We start from the raw sequence: 10,000 nt of genomic DNA, 5'->3' as shown, positions 1-10,000 counted from the left end.
AGCTTTGGTTAAACGGGCGTGGGAGGAAATGCCACAATTGTTTCTACGGCTGGCATCTCCATGACATCGCACCGGGCCTCGGGAGCAGTGCGCACGGGCCGAGCAGCGCGCAGCGGCCAGCTGATGAGGGAGCAGCGCAAACACCAAGGTGCAGAGGATCCAGACCCACTACACGCCGTGGCAGCATTGTCAGACCGGACCGCACTGTCCGGGATGCAGCAAGGTATTAATGCCCGTCTTGACCGGGTGGCGATGTTGCTGTGGCCTCTCAGGCGCATCGCCTCAAGTCTCTAAACGCACCACCTGCTCCTGTTGTGCCCCGTCCTCCTTCCCCCTCCTCCCCCAACTCCATCTCCGTCCACCTGCTCCACTAGGAGCACATCACGCATTGCCACTCCCGGACCCTCACAGCTACGGCGGGCGCGTCGCATATCAGAGGGAAAAAGAATGAGTTCTTCTGTTTAAATCTTTTCAACTTTTTTTTTTTTTGTATGGTTTGCAGAAACGGGAACTGCTTCCTTGTAGATGAGAGAAGCAAAGTGTATGCACGTTGAGCACACGCTACATTATGGCCAAGCATGCGCCCTTAAAATAGCATCTGAATAAGTGCCACTGACTGTAGACTAGGTTTCTACTGCTCTGTTACAGAATTGTTTTCTGAAACAGCAAAATAGCACCAGTGAACGTTTGTGCCGGAACACGTCTCCTCTTTCCGCTGAACCGCCCCGGGAGCGCAAAGTCATTCCCTGATTTAAGGACGTGCGTCTGTGGAGGGAAAACTCCAATGTGCACCGAATGCAAAATAGGAATTATACAAGCGCCAGAGTACAAAGTCAGTTGGCTTAGTGCAAGATAGAGCCCACCATGTTTCTACTCAAAGACAGAAAGAAGTTCATGTAGAACATTTGCTGAATTTACAAGAAGGTCCAAATAATGCAGAATGAGTCAGAGACAGAGTTTCACAGAGTTTATAAAGTTTGTTTGAACTCAACAACTCCTAAAATCACTACATTTGTTAGTGGAGTCTGGTGATGCTGTGTTAGTGGCTCAGTGTTGATCAGGTGACACAGACGGCTGCTCATCAGCAGGTTCAGAGAAAACTGATGATTCATTAAACATTAAACTAAAGAACCACAATTTTTAGATTGTGACAAATCTAAAAATAGAGTCTAAAACAGTTTGTGAGCAGTTTATAGATCTTGGCCGGCTGTTTATCCTCCTCCTCCTCCTCCTCCTCCTCCGTCTTCACAGTGACCAATCAGAGAGCCTGTGCGGGTCACATGATGTGTGTGTGTGGCTCGTGGCTGCTGTCCTCATGTGTGATGTCACAGACGCTTTCATTTGTTCTGTTTTTATAAAGTTTAGATCTCAGCTGTAATGATGATGATGTAATGACTGAAGGTGTCCAGCAGGCGGAGCTGTTCACGCACAAACAAACACATTCAGACGGTTTTAATATGAATTCTGATTTTTATTTTCACTTCCTGTGTGTTGGTCCAAAGAGAAGCAGCCGTCAGTCGGTTCTGTCCTGAGTCTTGATGAAGTGAAATCATTTTCTATCATGTTTTTGTAGCAGATGTTTAATAAATCGGTGCAGCATTGTGAAGCTTCTTTCTCTCTGACATCATTTCATCAAAGTATCACAGAATCTTCTGCTCTGCCTGGTGCCGATCCGAAACCTCTGTGTTTACTGACCGGCCCGTAAAGGTCAAGTGTGCAGGACTCGCCCTCGGCAAAGTCAATAACATGACGTCACAGCGAATATGAAAATAATCTGACATGGAAAATGCTTGTAATGATCACGTCACCTGTTCAAAGTATTTGTATCAGAACCGGGTCATGATTTCCCCCCGTAGCTTTAACACAACACTGCATAACAACCCGACAGACGTCATGTGTGAGACTCAGGACCCAGTTCAGACCGGATCAGTACTTTATCAGTCGACTGCTGTACAGATCTGTTCCAATACACTGTTCCACAGGGTCGACAGGAGGGGGCGGGGCTTCAGCTCTACCTGATCTACAGGAAACGTCAATCTACAAAAGCAAAAACACGAAACACACACGACCAGAACACGACCAGAACAGGGTCAGAACATGATGTTCTGAAGGACAGCTTGTTGGTAGAACCTGTTGAATGTATCGATGAGCTGACAGGAAGTGTGACCTCATCACACCTGAGCAGAAACATGTAGCTTCTGTTAGCGTTAGCCTCCGGCCTCAGACAGTGGAAGGACACACACACACACACACACTCACACACACTCACAGACAGTCTGACAATTACAGCTGGTGCTTTTTGGAGAAATCAATAACTCATAATTGTAAGGTGTGTGTGTGTGTGTGTGTGTGTGTGTGTGTGTGTGTGAGAGAGAGGTGTTCAGGTGCTGCCCTTGGCTGCAGTCTGCAGGTTATTAGAGGACCTGGACAAAACACACCGGTCACTGTGTGTGTGAAGGTCTTCTTGATGTGTGACCTCCTCCTCCTCCTCCTCCTCGTCCTCTTCCTCCTCCTCCTCCTCCTCCTCGTCCTCTTCTCTTACTTTCCCCTCAAAAACACACTAAATGAGACGGAGCTGGTGTTTAATTATCATCCTTCGTCCTCAGAGACTCGTGGTGTTAAAGAACTGGTCTCAGGTGTGTGTGTGTGTGTGTGTGTGTGTGTGTGTGTGTGTGTGTGTGTGTGTGAGGATGTCTGCAGGATTATTTGGGTAAAATCATATTTGATTAATATATTTCTGATCTGATATGACATCACATTTGATTTATTGTCACATGATCTGCTGTGTGAGTTCTGATGACTTCATGTGGTTTAATCTCTGATTATTATTGATCGACGAATTAAAAACTGTGGAGGACTAAACCTGACTTAAGTATAAATAAATAAATGCATACACAACTAAATAAATAAATATATAAATAAAAGAATAAAAGACTGAAGAAATGAATAAATGCTTTACATTTATTTCTACATTTCTGTTCACCCACATTTCTGTATTTCTGTGTCCATATGTTAATGAGGTAGGAGGTCCTAACCTCAGTCAGCAGCATGATTGGTCAAATGGGAGAGCCAGACAAAAGCAAACGATCCAGCCTTGTTCCCTGTAACGTTGCAAACCAGCTCCAGTTAGCGTAAAAGCCTCGACCGGTGTTCATTTTAACAGGCGAGGGAGCCAGATGTGCTGGTGGTGGAAAAACATTCTGCTCATCGATCCAGGTCATGTATGTGTGTTCGTTTTGACGGGGCTTGAACACTTCTGGTTAGCGGACATGGTCGAGGACCCCTCTCTCTCCAGACGGGATTCTCAAACCACACCACCAGCACACCTGGGACCCTCGCCAGTTAAAATGAACGCCAGTCAATTTCATAACTAAACCAGAGCTACATGAATAACAAATGTCAACAACTGCAGCTAACAGTTAGCTGAGCGGGCTTGCTGGTAGTCAGCAACATTCCTGTAGGAATCAGCGCCGCCGCCGCTAGTAAGGCAGAAGTAGTAGACCCTCATCGAGCACACTCCTGTAACCAATCATGCTGCTGACTGAGGTTAGGACCTCCTACCTCCTCATTTACATATGGACACAGAAATACAGAAATAAATAAATGCAGGTGAACAGAAATGTAGAAATAAATGTAAAGCATTAATTTATTTCTGTATTCTTTTATTTATACTTTTATTTATGCATTTATTTATGCATTTATTTATTTAAGCATCTATTTATTTATTCCTGTATTTATTTATGCATTTATTTATACTTAAGTCAGGTTTAGTCCTCCATCAAAAACAACCAGAGCTTTTCAAATCAATAACAGTTATTAAATATAGAAACTGAGATCGACAGAAATTGAATATCTAAACTTCACAATCAGTGTGTTCAGAGTGTATTTCATGTTTGTTTGTATGTAGTATGAAGTGATGTCCTGATGATCGACTGAAAACGTGTGTGTGTGTGTGTGTGTGTGTGTGAGTGAGTGAGTGTGTGAGTGAGTGTGTGTGTGTGTGTTTGAGTGAGTGTGTGTGTGTGTGTGTGAGTGTGAGTGAGTGTGTGTGAGTGTGTGTGTGAGTGTGTGTGTCCGAGCCGCTGTGCCTGATGTTTCCCAGCAGCTTTTCTGTTTGCGATGGCGTCTCGTCAGGTGAAGCAAGGCATGCTGGGTAGAGAGCAGAGTCCTAACGAGGTGCAAGAGGAGCAGTCCTCCTCCTCCTCCTCCTCCTCTTGCACCTCGTTGACCCCCCCTTGACCTCCTCGTCGACTCCTCTTGACCTCCTCTCCTCTCTTGAAGACAGAACCAGAGTGCTGTGAATGTGGAGGGGTGACAGGAAGTGTTTGGACCGGGTCAGGCAGCATCATTGTGTTCAGTCTTCAGTCTCTGTCGGCCCGTTTCAAAGTGTCTCCAGCAGAGACATGTCGGGATGTACAGAGCACAGAACCTGTCAGCTGGGTCCACATTAGACAGTCCGACAGGTCCAAGTCCAGCTTTAATAACAGTGTCACTGAAGCTCGTGTACTCCAGCGTGAGAGACCTGGACACTGACCCAGAGTTCTACCAGCTCATCGGGTCGGGCTCACTGGTTTAAAGTAAACAGCTCCACGTGTCCGTCATCCTGTGAGCAGCTGAACGAGTCTGAGGTGAGCAGACGTTGTTTCCATGTGTCTGTGTGGAAAACAACAAACTGCTCTGATTGGTTCTCTGTGTTCAGACAGGAAACAGCTGCAGGTGGCGCTGAGGTCAGAGGTCAGAGGTCACAGGTCATGGGAAAGCAGAGCGATGACCTTTGACCCTGCTGGTGTTCAGGTGAGTTACCTGATGACTGCACAGGTGGGAGGGGTCAGGACTGAGGTCACACACAGAAACAGAGATAACCTCACACACATACACACCTGGTGAGTCACCTGAGTGTATCAGATAAGACTGAGCTCTTTATCCATCAAGCTGTAGCGTAGCAGCTAATGCTCGCTAATGATGACATCACTGAGTCCCTCCCTGACAGCAGAGATGAAGGTAGAGTACTCGGATACTCTGTCATGACAGTGGAGTTACACACTGATCGATACTGATGATTACTGATTAATGCCCAGAGGTTGAATTACCCTCTGACATCACTCTGTGGTGAGCAGGTGAAAGTTCTTCTGTACATTAGCTGTAAGCTAACAGGTGAGTCAGATCCATGAACCTGAACATCCAGAACTTATTCTGAGCCAACATATACTATATTATTGATATTATCAGAACCAATCAGAACCGACCAATCATTAAATTCAATCACTTTATTTCACTTTTTGAGCACGAAGCAGCACATTCCTCTCTGTCTGTCAATTTCAATTTCAACATGCTTTATTTGCATGAATGTCAGGTGAACAATATTGCCGAAGCTTCAAGAATTATACAATCAACCTCTGGATGTTCTCTCACATGGTTCAACTACTAATGGACATGATTACTCTTCAAACTCAGTATTGGCTCATTCCAAGGCGGTATGGAGAGAAGTACACAGAATGTGTGGTGTGTCACACTTAAGACAACCATATGCCTCTATAACCCTGCCATACGGATTGGGAGAAAGACTGTTTACTGGAAACAATGGCTTGTGAAAGGAATATGTAATGTATATGACCTTTATTCTGATGGAGTGTTTATTTCCTTCTCTGAACTGAAGCAAAAATACGATTTGGAAAGTAAAGATAATTTCTGGAAGTTCTTACAAATTAGAGACAGTATAGCGAAGGGCAAATTCACTCAGGACAAGAATCCAGTGACGGAATTTTTGGACCTACCTGGTATAGCACACAAAGCAGCTGTGTTTTACAAAATCTATAATAGGTTACAGAAAAATATATGTAAAAATTTGAGACTTGCTTGGCAGAAAGACCTAGGATGTGAGCTGAATGATGAAATCTAAGAATATTAGCAAATACGGGGAAATATATAAAAGAGGCTAAGGGGAAATTTACTCAGTACAGATTAATACATAGGTTTTATTTTACCCCATCTAAGCTCTACAGAATGGGCTTGTTAGCTAATAACCTATGCTGGAAATGTCAGGAGGAGACAGGAACATTCTTACATGCTATTTGGGAATGTAAATGTATTAACCCATTTTGGGAAAAAATAATAGAATATATAGGGAAGTGGGTGGGGCTAACGATACCTGTATCACTAAGACTATGCCTACTGGGGGACCAAACAGAATTGCCCAATATATCAAAGTATGATTTGGCAGTGATAAAGTTAGGAGCTGTTACAGCTGCCCGAATAATTCTCAGGGTGTGGAGAAACCAGCCCTGCCAGATTTAAAAAAATGGATGGAATTAATGTTGGAGGCTGTATCATATGAACACATGTTAGCTAGAATCAATGATGATGTGGATAACTTCAAGAGGTCATGGGACCGCTTTCTTGCTTGTAATAATGTAATGACACTGTGAGGATGTAACTGACTGCATTGATATCAATATAACTGTGGAATGTTTATGGTGGTTGTTTTGAATATGAGCATTTACCATGGACCTAGATAAAAGGAACACTGTCTGTTTATATGTTTAAACAAATGAATAAATAAAAACTTTAATAACAAAAAGAATTATACAACTAAAATACAATTCATTAACTAAAATAACATAAATAAATAAAAAGAATAAAGAATGGCAGAAACCCGTAAACATGTTTGTGTGTGTGTGTGTGTGTGTGTGTGTGTGTGTGTGTGTGTGTGTGAGTCATAGGTCTGCTGTATATAGAAGTAATTAATGTTAATGTTATATTAATATAATATGGCAGGAGTCAAATGTGAAAAAAACAAAACAATCAAACAAACAAAAGCCACATGGAGCAGAGGAGGTGATGTCAGAGAGCTGTCAGGTGTTGTGCTGCTCGTCTCTGAGGCTGTGACAGGTGTCATTTGTGTAAAGAACTTTGTTCTAATGTCTTTGTATGTGCTACACTGTAGCAGGAAATGTGTCTCAGTCTCCAGCTGTCTGTGTGGACAGAGCCGACACAGCCGGGCCTCTCTGGGCAGCCAGGTCTGCCGGTGTCGGCCCGTCTCTATGGCCTGTTTGCTGTTTGCTGTGGTGGATGTCCAACCGTTAATGTAATTTTCTTTTTCTTTAGCTATAATCTGGTTGGTCCAGATTGTTGGGCGGTCCTGAGGCCTGGTGCTGTCAGAGGAGGTGAGCCTCAGGACCAGCTGGATGTTGGAGACGGAGTGCTTTGTAATGGGAGGAGTTTGGGTCACTGGCTTTTAGGTGTTTGTAGAACTTGATTGAGGGTGTGGTGGTGTGGTGGTGTGGTGGTGTGGTGGTGTGGGTGGTGTGGTGGTGTGTGTGTGTGGGGGGGGTATGGCCTGCTGCTCTCCTCACTGTCTGAGCATAGCTCAGTGGGCCAGGGTGTAGCTCCTGTCGCTGCGGTTGGCGTGGGACCCTTGGGGGCAAGAGTGGCTCTGGTCTGGTTTGAGGGGGATCATAGCTGCCCTGGTGGGGTCTTAGTGGGACATGGTGTGAAGGAAGGTGAGGATGATCTGGTCTCCATTGGGATTGTCTGGTTGGTGGTCCAGTGGGGGGCCTTGTTGGTCTGAGGGGGTTTGTGGGTCGAGCTGCTCCTTCTGTGGGGTGTTGATTGGTCTCTGTTGAGAGCGACGTCTTTCAGTGTCCGGGCGAAGAGGGGGACTGTGTTTTTAAACAGGTGGACATGGTCGTAGAGACAGTTGACATCCAGGGTGGGGTGGTGGGCCAGGTGGACGTTGGGCCTCAGGACACAGTCTCTGAACATGCTGCTGTTGATCCTGTGGATGGTGTCAGGGTGGAAGTCTTTCCTTGGTAGCAGGGTTGATATGACCACTCTACTCCACCACATCACTCCCGTCCTACAGCAGCTCCACTGGCTCCCGGTCAAGTCCCGCATTGACTTCAAAATCCTTCTGCTAACATTCAAGGCCATTCACAATCTTGCCCCCCCATATCTTTCCAATCTTCTCCATATCGCCACTCCCTCTCGCACCCTCCGTTCATCCTCCTCCATTCTGCTGACTGTCCCCCCTGCCCGTCTCACCACCATGGGGAGCAGAGCTTTCAGCCGCTCTGCTCCCCGGCTCTGGAACTCTCTGCCACCCGAAATAAGGAACATCACTACACTATCTGATTTCAAGTCCAAACTCAAAACACACCTGTTTAGATCACCTTTTTAGTTAAATGAATTTTCTGTCAATTTTTACTGTTTTCTTTTCTTGTGTACTTTGTGGCTTAAATTGTCTTTGTTTACTGTAAGGTGTCCTTGAGTGACAGAAAGGCGCCTATGAAATAAAATGTATTATTATTATTATTATTACTGTTGGGGAAGGTGGTGGAGGCTTTCTCTATCACTCTTCTGAGTGACCCTGACACTCTCTCCTGCTGGCTCCTCAGGTCGTTGGAGCCAGTGTGGATGATGATGTGGCTTGGAGATCCCAGCCGCTCCTCTGACAGCAGGTCCATGGCATGTTGGGTGTTTGGACACCAGAGTTTAGCCACTGTGTGGGTGGGGAAGAGTTTCTTCTCATTTATGAATTTGCCATTGGAGTCGATGAGGATGACAATGTCTGGCTTCTCTCTCTGCTGTGCTGGTCTGGAGGGATGAGGGGTGGTGTTGATCCCAATGGAAACCCTGCACACTGAGATCTGTAAGAGCATCCTCAGAGTCCACAGGAACACCCCCAACAATGGATGCAGAGCTGAACTGGGCCAATTTCCCCTTTTAATTAGGATACAAAAAAGAGCAATCAAATTCTACAAACACCTAAAAGCAAGTGACCCAAACTCCTCCCACTACAAAGCTCTCCATCTCCAAGAGGAGCAGATAGAGAAGAGTCCCCTCAGCTGGACCAGAAGCTTGGTCAGCTCTGTGCTGATGATACAGGAGTCTTGGTGTCCTGTGGTGTTCTGGCTCAGCTGTTGGCTGAGCAGTTCTCTTAATTGTACCAGCTCTCTCTCCAACTCTGTGAACTTCACCTTCATATCAGTGATGGTGTGGTTCAGCTGGGGGTCCTGGGCCTGTTCTGGGTTGGTGGGCTCGCTCTCCTCAGGGGGCCGGTCAGTGGTGGGGACGGTGTCTGTTGCTGGCAGAGTATGGCTGTTGTCGGTGGGGGTGGACTTCTCCTGTTGGGCCCTTTCCTTTATAAAGGGAAAGTCCAGCTCAAATTGTTTGAGGTTCCCCTGCAACATGACAGTTAGCCATCAGGACAGATAAGTTAACTGAGTTAGTCTGGCAGTTGGTTAGCAGTTGGTTAGCTGTTGGTTAGCAGTTAGCAGTTGGTTAGCAGTTGGTTAGCAGTTAGCAGTTGGTTAGCAGTTGGTTAGCAGTTGGTTAGCTGTTAGCAGTTGGTTAGCAGTTGGTTAGCAGTTGGTTAGCAGTTAGCAGTTGGTTAGCAGTTGGTTAGCTGTTAGCAGTTGGTTAGCAGTTGGTTAGCAGTTAGCAGTTGGTTAGCAGTTGGTTAGCAGTTGGTTAGCTGTTAGCAGTTGGTTAGCAGTTGGTTAGCAGTTAGCAGTTGGTTAGCTGTTGGTTAGCAGTTAGCAGTTGGTTAGCAGTTGGTTAGCAGTTGGTTAGCTGTTAGCAGTTGGTTAGCAGTTGGTTAGCAGTTGGTTAGCAGTTAGCAGTTGGTTAGCAGTTGGTTAGCTGTTAGCAGTTGGTTAGCAGTTGGTTAGCAGTTAGCAGTTGGTTAGCAGTTGGTTAGCAGTTGGTTAGCTTTTCTCTTTGGCTTTCCTGTTGAGTGGTATTTTTTGCCAGGTTTTTTGCTTCCAGGGTGGTAATTCCTTTCTGCAATTGTGTCTTCTTCTTTTCTTCTTCTAATTTATCAAAAATTTGAAAGTTTATCTAATTTTAAGACAGAAAAAAAGTGAACATCCTCAGGAGCTCATGATGATGCTGATGCTTTCTCTCTCTCTCAATTCAATTCAATTTGCTTTATTTGCATGAATGTCACAGAGACTATGTTGCTAAAGCATAAAGAGTCAATTAAACAGGACAAAAATACACT

Source organism: Sparus aurata, chromosome 5, assembly GCF_900880675.1.
Source record: "Sparus aurata chromosome 5, fSpaAur1.1, whole genome shotgun sequence".
Taxonomy (NCBI): domain Eukaryota; kingdom Metazoa; phylum Chordata; class Actinopteri; order Spariformes; family Sparidae; genus Sparus; species Sparus aurata.
Note: the sequence above shows the minus strand (reverse complement) of the source record.